Below are 15,538 nucleotides of genomic sequence, written 5' to 3'. Positions count from 1 at the left end.
TCTCAGATTTTAGGATCTATCTCAAAATCTATAGGAGGTGTCTATAGATTAGCATGTGTGAATACTACTAAATTACTTTTCCTATTATTTGAAACCCCCAAATTAAGGTGGCAAGAATAAATGGGAGCTGTAGTATGGACCACATGCATTATTAAAAAGGCAAGGTAATGCTTCATGAAAATGGGACATTGTGAAGATAGAAGCTTTTATAAAACTGAACGTGCTTGTTTTTCATCATTATATGGAGAGAACAGAGTGACTGATGTTACTAAAGAAATGTTGAAAGAGAAAGGTATTTCATCTCTGATTCACTTAATTTTCTCTTTCCTTTTGGTCCAAAAGATAGATCTCTGTTAGGAAATCTATTCACCTGGAAAAAAAAAATCCTATAAGTCATTAGGATATGCAGTCCCTTGTCACTTATAACCACATGAATAAACCATTCTTACTGATCATGAGAGAGATCAAGAAGAATAGTCGATAGCTGCCTTCAGGCTAAAATTTTGAAAAATTATGACACCTTTGAAAAAATTAGTATTCTTGGTATCTACTTGGCTAGGTTAGAAATGGAGTCTGGGAAAGATTTATATTTCTGGTTTTCTCCTTCTGAATCTCTGACTCAATATATTTCTCAGCTAGATTTGGTACATTTTAAAGAAATATCTGTGGCCTGAATGAGGGGTCTTGGAAACTTAAAGTAAAAATACCATACTCATCACCAGTCTTTTAGAAAACGTTTGACTGAAACTGTAAAAACATACCAGCTTCCTGTCTGCCTTTGTAGAAAATGTCTATAGCAGTCAGGCATCAAACATGTTTAATTTATAGAGCTAAGATAGTGGATGTATTAAATATATATATTCAGAGAGTGTCTCCTTATCTCTTAAAAAACTATTAATAATCCATGTTTGTACTTGAAGTAGAAATTTAAAGTTAATTTAATAATGTGGTATATATTGGATCTATTCCAAAATCAAATAAATCATCTATATTTAGTTACTCTGGGGGCTTTTTAGGAAGTTGTGCTTGATTCTTTAATGAAAACAAAGTGTTATTTCACCATGATAAAGATCTTGAAGAAACCTGAAAAGTAAGGGTAGTCCTAGTCTAAATGAAACCATTCAAGCAGGGCTATGAATGTGCCTTTGGCAGAGATTTATAACACCTACTTAAAATGCTGCCCTGGTAGGAAATGAGAAGAAAAAGAAGAAAAAAAAAAAATCCTCTGTAAGTCAGGAAACTATTGAGAAAGCACTGAAAATCTTAACAATAAAATACTGCAAATCACTAATAATTTATCTTTAGCTATTTGACAGCTGGGCTACAAAATGCACAACAATTGTATAGACTTTTATAGTGTAAAGGGAGAATTGCTTAGAAGTAACAGAATAATTTTTACACCTGACAATTTCTAATACAGGTTCAATTTATAGTAATTTTGATAATAACACTATATCTTACACGTTTAATTATGGATAAAGATTTTGATGAATATTAAGTGTAACTAAAAATCTCTTTTGTCCTTTGACAAGAACAGAGACAAAAAATAATGGTGAGAATTTCAGTATTTGAATAGAGAAAATGAGACTTGAAAAGCCTTCAGTAAAGGGGCACCTGGGTGGCTCAGTCGTTAAGCATCTGCCTTCGGCTCAGGTCATGATCCCAGGGTCCTGGGATCGAGCCCCGCATCAGGCTCCCTGCTCGGCGGGAAGCCTGCTTCTCCCTCTCCCACTCCCCTTGCTTGTGTTCCTTCTCTCGCTGTCTCTCTCTCTGTCAAATAAATAAATAAAATCTTAAAAATAAAAAAGAAAAGTCTTCAGTGAAAAATAAATGAAGGACCACACCACTAGTTTAACTTTAGAATATATAGGTGTGATTTTCTTTTTTAAAAAAATTTTATAGGAATATAGTTGACACACAAATATTACATTAGTTTTAGGTATACGACATAGGCATTTCACATCTTGATACATTAAGTTATGCTCACAAGTGTGGTTATCTACATAGGCATGATTTTCATAGGAAATAGGTACAATGTCTTTATTTTGCAATTACCTGACTTTTATGCATGTGTACACACACGTTTGTATGTGTTTATAGCCACCATATGTTTTATATTGGATGATATCTAAAATATCTAGGAATCTGGTCATATAACAATTATAATAGGAAAAAAACCCTCATACAGACATTAAAAAGAGTAGTCCTGGCATTTTTCGTAAGGATCATGAGAGTGAATTCAGAATTTATAGGCTCAGCTGGACTGAGTCATATGACTATTAAAAGAGCAATCTTAAAAAGCTACCAATGCAACCCAGTGAAACCTGAGGAATTTTCTCATTAATGAAGACTAAATGAATAGCCAGTGATGGCTCAGAGACACCAGGAAAGATGATCTAATTTACCAGAGATGAACATACAGAGATTAAGACACATTACCATTGCTTTCAAACATCAGTTTTGGTATATAGGTCCAAATACAGCTTCAAAATACGCACACGGGGTTGTATCACTGACCACATTTTGTTTATAGTCCCCTGATTCCCTGCCCCGCTTCCTGGAATTCATTCTTTACTTACTTACGGGGATGGCACCTGCCCTCTATTTGTTTCCTACCTTCCTCCCTCCCCTTGGTCCCTAGTGTGTGATTTCTTCTTTCCTTGATAAACGGTGCAAACAAATCCTCTTCTAGGGACGTCTGGGTGGTTCAGTTGTTAAAGCATCTGCCTTCGGCTCAGGTCATGATCCCAGGGTCCTGGGTTTGAGCCCCAGGTCGGGTTCCCTGCTCAGCGGGAAGCCTGCTTCTCCCTCTCCCTTTGCCACTCCCTCTGCTTGTGCTCTCTCACTCTCTGTCAAATAAATAAATAAATAAAATCTTTAAAAAACAAACAAATCCTCTTCCAGTCTACCTGAATTTCAGGACTTGGATTCCTCTGCAGAGTCCTGGCACAATATATTTCTTGGCATTCTCTCTTCTGTTTATACTCTCCGCCCAAGGCATGCCTCCCTCCTGAGCAAACTCACAGACCACTCCCCCTCCCATGTTTTAAGAATTTCAAATTGGACCACATGAGCCCCCCATGTCAACTACGACGCCTTTCCTTACTTTCACCTACTGTTACCCCTTCTCTGCCTGTGCTCTTCCACGCTTCTTACCCTGTGAGTCCAAAGGACAGAGATGTCCTCACTGAGGTGAATTTCATGCTACTGTCCTATTTCCCAGCATGCTTTTTTTGCGTCCCTACACTTCATGTGTACAAAAAGCAAGCATGCGTACTGTCACTATCATACTTGGCAATTCCCAAGAAGGAGAGGCACCATGTATGTGTCAGGAGCTCAGAGGGTACATTTATAGTTTGACAAAGCCCTGCCTAACCCACATCTTCTCATTTGCTGCCATCCTAAAGAGGGTATGCTCACCCACGTGGGAAAAGTCGCTGCTCTCATTCATACAAATATATATTTAAAAAATCCTGGGGCACCTGGGTGGCTCAGTCGTTAAGCATCTGCCTTCGGCTCAGGTCATGATCTCAGGGTCCTGGGATTGAGCCCTGCGTCGTCAGGCTCCATGCTCAGCGGGGAAGTCTGCTTCTCCTTCTCCCTCGGCCCCTCTCCCCCGGCTCACGCTCTCTCTCTCTCACATAAATAAATAAAATCTTAAAAAAAATCCCATCTCCCTATATTTTCCTTCTTTTCCTACCATTGAATTATTTTTCATTTCAATGTTGGTAGAAGAATAAATAATGTATTCTTTTTCAACAAGCCCAATACAAATGCACATTTTCAGCTATTTTGTTTGTTTTAGCTAATATTTCATCTTTTACCCAAAGTTTATGTGTGCACATGCATGCGTGTGCGTGTGTGTGTGCACACACAGTCTGTAGAAGGTCATACGTGGAGATGTGCAAGAAAGTGGGTCCATGTGCGGATTCCCCGCAAGGATTAGAACTGCCTAAGTTCTTATTATGTCTCTGTAAGAGTTTAGGGAAAATCAGGGGGTCTGTCTTTCCAACACAAGCATGTTTTGCAGGCAACTACCACCTAAATGGGTCCCTTTATATTGCTCCCAATGTACTTGTTTCAAATACTAACATATTCAGTTTTTTTTTTCACCGATAGTTTAGAATAGCACCGAACATAAAATCCACCTTAGCTGAGTGAATGCTTTTCTCCTTACTGTTAAGAGAGTCGGTTTGGAAAATTACAACATGAGTCATCTAAGAAATAACAGCAGGGACACCAGCAAGGAAACTTTAAAATGTGCTGAAAGAGCCACCAAAATGCAAGACTAAAAATGATCAATAAAAGCCGTGACCAAACACAATCAATAAATGACCCGGATCCAGGGACAGTTTTGGGAAATAGATCTGCATGGAATGCTAAACCTGGTGATCCACAAGGGCAGCATATGTGCTATGAGGTAATTCAAAATGTAACTTATGCTCCCAAAGAGGATAGAAAGCTTATTTATATTATTAAAGCATGCACTCCATATGTCTCTGTCGATTGTGCATTCCAGATATTTACCTCAGTTTCACGAGAATTTCTCAAGGGAATAAAAATTGATATGATTAACGCCCTCTGAAATTCCACTGGGTATATTAGCTACTTCCTTGTCTTTACTGAGACAGTGTTGAATCCCGTGACCTCCCTGATGTCCTGTGGTGGATGCCTTCCCTGCTGAATTCTTAAGACATTAACCTGGATGGTTAAATTTTTGTATGGTTCTGTTTTTTTTTTTTCTTTTTTCCTTCAAAGCTTAATGTCTTCTGTATTTTCTTATCTTAAAAAAGTATTTTTTTTACTTGAATTTCTTTCACTGTACACACACACACACGTATATAGTGATTATGGGCTGAACTCTGTTCCCAGTATTTCAGAACGTGACTATTTGGAGATAGGATATTTAAAGAGGTAATTCAGTTAAACTGAGGTAATTAGGGTAGGCCCTTATCCAATGACTGTTGTCCTTATAAGAAGAAAAAATCTGGACACAGTGAGGTACAGAAGGAAGGCCATTTGAAAAAACAGGAAGGAGACAGTCATCTACAAATCAAGGACAGAGACCTCAGAAAAAACAACACTGCCGACACCTTGGACTTCTAGCCTCCAGAATTGTGAGAAAATAAAACTGGTGTTTAAGCCATTCAGTCTGTAGTACTTTGTTATGGCAACAACTAGCAAAATGATACAATATATAACACACACACATCACTCTGCCTGTGTGCGTGTTTGTATTTGCTCCAGATCAACAATCTATAGTTCAGTTTCAAAAATTAAATAACATTATATCAATAATATAAAACTCATAAGAAAAAATAATATTTTTATTACATATTTTGGAAATCAGTGAACATGGTCATCAAGAAGAGAAAATGGTGATGAACGTGGAGTGGGTCCTGCAGTCTGGAGTATATGGGTCTGAGTAGGGGTTTGAAGTAATGCAGGGAAGGGTACATCATATTCCTTCATTCATGCTCCTAACAGTGACCGAGTTCTTACCGATTATCATCATGATTACAAGTATCTATTCAATAGTGACTACGAGTAAGTCCCTCTGCTAGGTCTCTAGGTTATGCTGCAAATATATAATATGCTTTCTGCCTTGCAGGAACATACAGTAAAGCCAGGAAGAAGACAAGCATGTCCTTATCATAGATGAAAAATAAAAGAAGATGTGCATGTGTCAAACACACAAAGCTACAGAGAGAGCTCTAGCGATGGAAACCACGTGAGAGAGAGACTAGAGTTAAAAACTAGGAAAACTAAAGGAAGCCACTTGAAAGTTATATTAGTTATATAATAGTAGCTAAAAGTGAGCCTGGAAAGGAAGGAAAGAGAATGAATAATATAAAGAATAAAACACCTGCTGGGCCAGGACTGAGGCCAAGGATAAGACAACAGTTGACCAAAATGAAGAGATGTTTTCAGGGAAAAATTATTTATTTACTTACATATGTTTTTATTTTTATGATTCTTTAAAGATTTGCTGGCATATCGACTTAATCCTTGTGAGTCTGGAAGTGGGTAGGATCTCTGAGGATGAAGGGGAAAGGAAAAATATGAGACCAAAGGTAAAAGCAGACTTTATGGAATGGGTGGGTGGAGCAATACTAGGGAAAGAGGCAGAGGAGGAGTCATCGGAGGGCTTAGAAGAGAATCAAGACCTTGCTGTGACAGAATCAAAGACATGGGGGAAACAGGGAGTTGCTAAGAATAGAAAATGCAGCCAAAAGGTGAAGGAAAACACAGACTACTTTAATGAGCAGATGATCATTTGCGACTTTAAAATAATCTTAGTACAGGGTGAGGACGGAAATGTAACTGCAGAGTATTAGAATGTGGGGTCCGTATGACGGCAAAAAAAAAGAGAGAAGTTTAGGTTTGCAAGAAGTAAAAAATGGAAGAGTGGCTAGTAGGAGAAGGGTCACATGATTTTTTTTTATCAGGTTGGAGAGATGTTGGGATCTCTGAGGGGCAGTGAGGAGAAAGGGATGAACATGGCTACAGTACAGGGGCTAGAAGGGGCCAGGGACAAGGGTTTTGAAAAATCCAATGAGAAAAGGTCAGGAGCAATTAATTACATTGCATTTTCCGGATGAAGAGTGATACAGATTATCCTTAAATATCAAGAGGATGGAAGGTTTCCTTTTCTTCTTCTGTTACATGATAAACTGTGAAGATCTACCGATTTTGGATTCCAGGCAAGTAGTTTGCTGCTTGTGTTCATCTTGCCCACTCTCTGAGCAGAATCCTAAAGCCACAGAAAAAAAATGTAGGTGGAGAATTGCTTCTCTCCACACAGAGAGGAACTGAATTGCTGCTATTTTTGGTCCTTATTGTATTTTATTAGTCTTTTACAATCTAATTAGATCTCCATCAGGGTGTATATTTTACTCTTCAGTGAGAAATAAGACATTTTAAGGTAGGATTGGATAAGGACTTTCTGTCTTAGGCTCTTCAATTCAATCCATACGCTTTTATTTTTCTTTCAAAATTGTATTCAAATTGTAGTTAGTTAACATACAGTTAATACATGTAGTTAGTTAACACACAGTATTAGTTTCACAATCCATACACTTTTGTGTAGCCCCTACTGGGTGGAAGTCACCGTCCGTGGTAAGGGCTGACTATGATATAAACTTTACAAGAGTCAGAAATTAAATATTTTCTATGAGGCTTCTGTAGGCAAGTTTGAAACAAACTATAAACTTGTTTTTCGAAAAAGGAACATTAAACTGGCTCTAGAAACTACAATCTGTTGACACTGTCACACTTAGCAAATCTGTTTAGAGCAATATGAATAAGCTGAGAAAACTCTGCCCAGTGAGTATCCCTATTACGTTTTCTAATTAGGCATTACAGGAGGAATCATTTAATCTTGAGTTCTCAGAAGTTTTAGTTTCACATTCCAGTTCAGCAGACTTACAGTATATATTTTACTGTATATTATCTCAAATAATTTTGGAAATAGGTGTCATATATGAATTCTTAACGTTGAAATAACATGTAGAAATTATTTCATCCAGTCTTCTACTGAGTTTAGGAATCCATGCTCAACTATCCTTACATGAAGGTCATTTGGCCTTTTTTTGGTTTTTTTTTTTTTTTTTTTGAGTGCTTTTAGAGATGGAGAGTTCACTACCTTTCCAGGTTGATTATTATGTCAGGGTAAAAAGAAGCCCCCAGACTAAAGTGATGCAAATTATTTTTCATATTCTGACTGCATATTATAAAAGCAGAGAGCACAAGATATTAGTTTGTCAGACATAAAAAATGACTTCTTATAATTTGACCATGTCTTTCTTAGTAACAGAACACAAGCTGTAAGAAAGGTGAATTTTGTAAATATTTTCAAGAATCAAAAGAGAACATTAGACATTGGAGCAGGGGCAGGTGTTTGGAAACAACACAAGACGGCCTGCATAATTATCACTCAGGGGATGCAGATGCAGTGCCCTAATTCTGATTCGTGGGTTCTGCTGGGTCCCAAGTTGTGGGTCTGCTTTGCTGACTGTTTGGGAATCGAAGGGGAAGGGGGAAGGGGAGGGGAATGGAGGGGGGCGAGGAGGAGGGACAGTTCACCTGTCTTCCGTAACATCTCATCCTCTCTTCTTCTCTTTAGGTTTGCCTTGCCCTACCGAGAAGCGTTAGGCTCTAGGAAACACGAACCCTGATGGAGATAGCATGCCTAGTTAGGATCTGTGAGAAGTGGGATTTTCATGTGAAATGTTATCCATGGGCATGAGGATAACCAAGGGAACACTGGCATATCTAAGACTCAGTCCTCAACCACACGCTTCTCAGTATCCAAGATAGAGGCAGGGTGTCCAGCCTTAGGCCCTTTGCTGGCATATCCCAGATGTAGGTCCTCTCCACCATTCTCTCAGTGTTTAACTTGTTTTCAGCTTTAGTATAGCCCCCGGGGAAACTTGCCCAATTTTATACTATACTCTTTCTATAGTTTATTTCTGGTATATTATGGTTAAAATAAATGCTTTTTATTTAACTTGAAGTAAAATTAGAAATATATGAACTGCACATCTTTGGAAAAACATCTTTATTAAAGTGCTCATTTAGGAGTGGATCTCTAGGGGTAGTTTTCATCTTATAAGAAGAATAAATGTAGATTTTATAAAGTTTATTTCTTGAGTGGTATATCTTATTACTCACCTTGGTAAGGATGGAAAATAATTATGAAGCAATTATTGGCTAATGGTAGGCCTGTGGGGCAACCATAAATGATAAGATTTAATGTGCTAGATTAGCATTTTTTATGGCAATATAAAATGAGTTGAATTTTAAGTTGGTGCTTCATTGCTTTGCAAGAAGATATTTTCCGAATGAATAAAAATTTAACTGAAATGTTTTTTCTTAAAAATACAATTTTTTTTTTTTTAAGTCCAGGAAGGCATAGTTAACTTAGTGTTGCTTACCACAGGCTGTAATGGCAGGTAAGTAGGTCTCCATTCTTATTCCTGCAGCCATGAGAAAGTCACTTAACAGAATTGTAGAAATGATGTATGTTCCAGGAAAGACATATTTCACAATTGGCACATTCATAATAACTTATGAACAAAAAACTTGTATAAATCAAAAGGAAAAAAAATCCAATGACCTTCCAGCTTTACTGGTACTGTTCTTTTCTATCTTCTCAGATTTATCATTTAGTTTTTCTTAAAATATGAAATTGATCATTTAAAATCTTCCAACATTTAAGTTTTTTATTTTTATTTATTTTTATTTTTTTTCCAACATTAAGTTTTTTAAAAAAACATTTTTTTTGGTCTATTCTTCATAAGGCTAGTGGGGCCAAAATCCTTTAAAAACCAGCAAGACATTATTCCATAAGCACATCAGTCTTTATCAGGCTGTAATCATCTGTGGTTCTCCGCTTCTACTATTGGGCCTGACTAGAGTAGACTGTTCCTCAAGAGAATGAAGAAAGCAGGCTTAGAAGTAAATCTTCCTTTCATGTATACAACTGAACAAAAAAAAATGTACAATTTTAGTGAGAGGATGGTATCTAGGGCTATTTCATATGCTGCTAGAAGAAGTTTAAATTTGTAAAAAAAAAAGGGGGGGACACCTGGGTGGCTCAGTCTATTAAACTCTTAAACTCAGCTCAGGTCTTGATCTCAGGGTCTTGAGTTCAAGCCCCACATTGGGCTCCACGCTGGGCATGGAGCCTACCTTGAAAAAAAAAATTATTAGAAAAAAAAAGGACAAAAACACAAACTGAAAACTAGTTTGGCAATATGCATAAAGAACTCCAAAACATTCTTATTCTTTGAACTTGCAAACCCAAAAATCTAGCCCAGTGAAAAATTAGAGGTAATCAAAGGCACAACGTTGTTCCTCATAACATTATTTATGACTCTACAAAAACACTGAAAGCAACTGAAATGTTTAAGAGTAGGGTAAGAACTAAATAAATTTGTAAGATGGAACATTTTGCATTGATTAAAATACTGTATTTTAAAATTAAATGATACTGGAAAATACTTTTGTTATATTAAAGAAGAAAGAAATCCCCAAAATATTTGATCATCAGTGGCAGGATTATTTGTGGTATTTATCAATTCACTCAATTCTTTTCTTTTTATCCAACTTTATAATATGAACATTACTAATTTTTGTACATATAAACAATACACATACACAAGGACACACACATAATCTAGATAATTCTTTGGAAAAATGACTGGAAAAGAATATGTCAAAATATAGTGGTGAGACAAGAGCCATTGCGGACTTTTTAAATAACTTTTTCTATTTTCCACAATGACTGTGATGCATTCACAATCAGCCACAATATAAAGTTATAGGAGAATTAGGATATAAAACTTTGTATACATCATGATCCCAGTTTTCTAGCAGAGCAATGCGTATGCACATATATAAAGGAAAAGAAATTCACAAAGATGTGAACAAAATGAAATATATAATCTGAGAATTGTTAAGAACTTTAATTGTGACTTTGTCAAAACTCATTTATTTTAGAGAGGAGAAACCTGAAGTAAGAGATGAAAAAATTCTTCTAAGGGATGTGGGTTAGGAGTGTACTTGTCCATACATAGGTGACTCCAGTGTCACGAGCTTGCTTCTGGTCCAGCCAAACACAGCTTGAGAATCAGGGCTGAATAAGAGCATATTCTCCTGATTTATAAGTCTCCCAAACTCTGGGCACCATATAGCCAGGTGTACAGACTTGGCAGAGCCAGAATCACACTTTGTAAATAAACTACTATATGAGTAGTTATTTATTCATTTGTTTAAGATATCTCTTTGTAAAGAGTGGAGACTGGAATTCAACTTCATAGTATGAATCAGCTTTATTTATAAGTGAGGAAATTCTGGACAATTCAAAGAAAACAGCTACAAAAAAACCATCATATTGTTCCCCCAAAGATCAAACTACTGCTATTTGTTTTGCTGAAGTTGCAAAAGCTGTTTGAGAGAGAGTGAGTGAGAGAGAGACAGAGAGAGGAACAATCTAGAACAGTGGTTTTTAACCCTGGCTGCACATGAGAATCACCTGGGAAGCTATAAAAATCCCAATGCCCAGGCTGCACCCCAGTCCAATAAGAACAATCTCTGAGAGAACTCAGACGTTGGTCTTTGTTATTTTTTAATGTTCCCCAGGTGATTTTCAATTTCAGCCAAGTTTGAGAACCACCAGCCCAGTAGTTTCTGATAATTTCTTTTAAATCTTTGATACTTTATCCTTTGCTACCATAGCCCCTTAGCAAGTGTCCAGGTTCTCTCTTTCTTTTCAACGTTGGGGTCCTTTGACAGGGTAACCCAGGGCACATTTACTGCTATTTATTTTTCTTTCATTTGTTTCTTCTCAAGTATTGTCATTGCCATTTTTAATCATTTTTCATTTTTATTTTCACATAGGATTTGCGGAACTTGATACTTGTTGGCAAGTATTTCTATTCATACGCATGGTCACAAGACACCTGACAGTGATTGAGTTCAAGCTACGTTGATCAATTTACACCTAAAACCAACTCCTTCTGAAGGCAATTAAAAGAATGTCCATCAGCTTTGAAACTGAATACATGTAACTGTATTATAACCAACTGTCCACAGTGTCATTTCTGTTCACATTCTGGATTAAATTCTGTCATGGAAAAATATAAATACTATCTTCTTTCTTGTGAAAGAACAAAGAAAAGGCAGGGATCTTAAACCTTAATGTTTCCTAGGATTCACTTCCATTAGTTCTATTATTTCTTCCTTCTAAAAGGATGTTTAACTTAGCCTCTCTTGAAGTGCCTAATACTAGCACAAGAAGAAAAGTGCAGAGATTTAAGTGTTAAACAACACACACATATCTATAATGCCCGAATTTAAGTTCTTTAAAGATGGGCACAGTGTACAGAAAAGTGAAGACAGGATTTGCCCCGGGATTCTAAATGCCGACTGATAATGCATTTTCCATTCCCTTGATTTCCTTCTTTCCTTTCGTTTCTTAGGAAAAATATCTTTAGGTGCCCTGGATGATGAGGAGAAACGGTCAACATTTGGAGAGGAGAAGATAGTAACTGTCAAATAAACTTACGGGGGGAAAACTACAAGTTGCAGAACAATTGTTTTGGGGACAAACCTCATTTTGGTTTGCAGTGCTGTGGGAACTTCAGCTGGGCTAAATTTGGAAAATGTGTTTCTTTCTGCATCTCACGTAGAGACTTTCAACACTCTAGTCAAACCTCAAGGACAATAATTGCTGCTAAGCTTCCAGTGTGCTCTTCACAATTGCATCTGAAGCCTGATTGATAATGTGTAATAAAGAACAAAAAAAAAATGGAAAAAAAAGTGAAGCATTACAACATGCGTAACAGTTATTTTTCTCATATGTGCAAGCGTGAGTGTTGTGGGAGATTAAAGTACTCAAGTTTGGCTGCTCTAGTAGAGTTTTTAAAGATAGAATTTAAAGAATTATAACTGAGAAGAAAATACCATAATATTTCAGAATATTTTGAGGGATGCATAATGTAAAAAGAATTCTTACCATCTAACAAATCATTTCTCATCAAAACCTGGAAGTATTTCATGTTAACCATGTAGACGTTTTATAAATCAAAAGGATAATAGTATTTTTAAAAAGAAAAGATCTTGTGCGTTTGTTGTTGTGTAGGTGTGTGTTTATGTATGTATATGTGTGTGTACAATTATTAATCTATGTCTCCTTAGTTCTCATTTGAAACTATTTTATTAGACTGGTTACACAGATGATGTTCACACTTTCCCAAACTGCCAATTGTAACAAATCATCACAATATGTCCCACTGAGTAAGGGAATGTATTACCTGATGCATGCATAAAGCATTTGTGTAGGTAATAAACCATATAGAAGTCATATATGTAGAATCCATACACCTCTGCATTGTTTTTGTAAAGAGTGATAGTAGAGAATGAATTACCTTTGAAATCCATTCTTTGGTCCAATACCACAACCTATGCACCTAGACATTTACTACTTTCATATTAATGTAGGAAAACATTTTTTGAACAGATGGACTTTGTACATTGTTTAAGCAATCAATGAAGTGTATTTTAATTTACTTTGGAAAAAAAAAGCAGACATTTTTCTGATGAGAAGTCAAGCAATAGCTCCAAATTCAGCTTCTGTCTAAATCTATATGGTAAGAATCAGGGAAATCATTCTTTTCATTTAAGCAGTTGATAGACGGATGAAAGTTAAGCTGATAAACACCACCAATAAGGAATTGGTCACAAAGATAAATCTGGGCAAATCCCAGTTAGGAAGCCTAAGCATTTCTGTTCACTTTTGTTCATCTTTCTGTCACTGATCACTCTAATCAGGTTTCTGAGATAAGAGAGTAAGACTGAAATGACATCAGAGAAAAGCAAGAGGAAAAACATACTAGGTGAAAAATGCAACCAGCAAATCCATACAGTTATTTCGGAGTACATATATCTCAATTTGAGGAAGACCAGGCAAGTGAATCGTATTTTTGGCAAATCCTGGTTTACTTTTAATAGTATAATTGTTTTTATTTAGCCAGATGTTTAGGTGATATATATTGTACAAGGTGGTTCACTGAGAAAGACTTATATAGCGTTTAAAGGGAAGACAGATGATGAACATGTGAAGGGACCCTAAGGAGTAATTTCTTGTCATGATGCTTTATGTAACATAAAAACCTAAACCTAAATTGTTTCCTGCCCACTTTTTAAGGACAGAGTGAGAGAGGCATGAAATCTAGTCTTCCCTCAGTCCAGGAACTGTTTTCAAGAACAGCCAGGCTGCCTTACCTTTCACTCTTTCCCTTCTGTCCCTCCTTCTTTCCCTTCCACAGACCCACCATATTGAATAACGGTTCTATGCAAGGCTCGGAACTTAAAGAACTGTGCCCAAGTTGGTCTGTGATTCTCTCTGTACTACTTTTTCTGGTTTCAGTTTTAAGTCCCTTATTAAACCTAATAATGTTTTCTTTCTAAATCCTCTTCTCTCTTTTATTCATATTTCAGCTTCTCTCTTTTAATTCAAAGCTATAAAGCTAGATAGATTTATTTATCACAAATATAAGGCTAAATATAGTAAATGCTGAGCTAGGAAAAGCTGGTTGGGGACACACAGTTCATTTATCAACTATACCATAAATGTCTGAATGCGGGTTGCCCTGGGGAGGAACTCAGAAGCTCTGTTTTGGTGAAGGTGGGGTGCAGGTGTGGGTGCCGGAGGACCTGCAGTGTTTATAGTCCCAGGAAAAGAAAGGAGGTGAAGATATGGGCAGAAGAGCCAAAGTCCTTAAAATCAACAGAGTTTCAGTGTTATTCGTTTCCTGGTGGCACTTTTATTTTTCAAACCTTCTTAACATGACCAATACAGGACTCATGTAATAAATAGCAACTGTTTATCCCACTTTGGATATTAGCCAGGAAAGGAAAAGTTACATATAGTTTTAAGAACAGGACTGGTGTTGTTATATTTGTGAAAGAAATACTGCTTGGTGATTGGAATTTCAAGAAATGTGAAGATGAAGGTAACACTGGGAGAAAATTGTAATAGAAATAAAACTGTTAATAAAGGAATGGTCAAATCCTTCATGAGAAGCATCGTTAGTGAGAAAGATAGTATTTATATATGCATATAGAAGAGGATAGCATGAGATTTAGTAAAAATTAGTTGTTTTTGAGAGAACAAAAGAGAAAAACGCAAGGATTACACCAAGATTATCTGTAATAGAAAAATTAAAGAAAAAGGGAATCTCAAATATCGCTAGCATTCCATTGTCAATTTCTAAGCATCCGATTTCCTTATATTATGCAGATATTCTGAAATAATGTTCTAACAAATGCAAATTATTTACAAAATGTTAAGAGGTAAGAGGAACATCCATTAAAACAAGCAGTATTTACACAAAGTGAGAGACTGACACTTCTCTAAATACCCTTCATGTATTACCTAACAGAGTACAGGGCTTGGAGTATTTCAGTTATCTTTTTTCAACCATCATTAGCATTTGTCAAATAAAAATCAATCCCCATCTGGAAGGTCCCCTGTCTCCATTACTGCTCAATCAACCCGTCATTCTTGTGGCCCTGTGCAGGCTGCTCTCCAACAACAAGTCAACCTCAACTGTCCTCTATCTTAGAATCCCAATTTATAAACAAGACTTCATGAAATCATCTTAGAGAGATATTATACTAAGTTTTGCTGGAAAGATAACTTAAGCTAAAAAATTTTTTTTTCTGTTCTCCAAACTAGGTTTTCTTTAAGTAACACCTACTAGGGATATAGTTGGCAAACATAGGGACATTTTCCCTATGACAATATTTTATATTTATTGATGCAACATCAGTTTTGTGTTGTTTTTTTTTTTACTATTGATTGTTATTTCTTTTTGGTGATGCAGGAGCACTGTGTGTGGGTGTGACAGGGAAGGTGGCAGAGTGGCTTGTAAATGAGCAGAGGACTAAAGGCTTTTTTTTACTCCAGTCTGAGTTCTTAATTTTGTTCTTATTGAAGTACAGTTGACATACAATAATATATTAGTTTCAG

The 15,538-nt window shown here is 36.4% G+C and overlaps 1 protein-coding gene across 1 annotated transcript in view; it reads right to left on the bottom strand.

The window, feature by feature from the left end:
- The window catches only part of KCND2 (potassium voltage-gated channel subfamily D member 2), a 483,982-nt gene that overhangs the window by 157,668 nt on the left and 310,776 nt on the right, over positions 1 to 15,538 (bottom strand). The gene's annotated exons all lie outside the window — the stretch shown is intronic.

This window comes from Eumetopias jubatus, unplaced genomic scaffold, assembly GCF_037043125.1.
Source record: "Eumetopias jubatus isolate StellerSeaLion01/CBP00866 unplaced genomic scaffold, mEumJub1_p1.0 scaffold_14, whole genome shotgun sequence".
Taxonomy (NCBI): Eukaryota; Metazoa; Chordata; class Mammalia; order Carnivora; family Otariidae; genus Eumetopias; species Eumetopias jubatus.
This window is presented reverse-complemented; position numbering and strand designations above follow the sequence as displayed.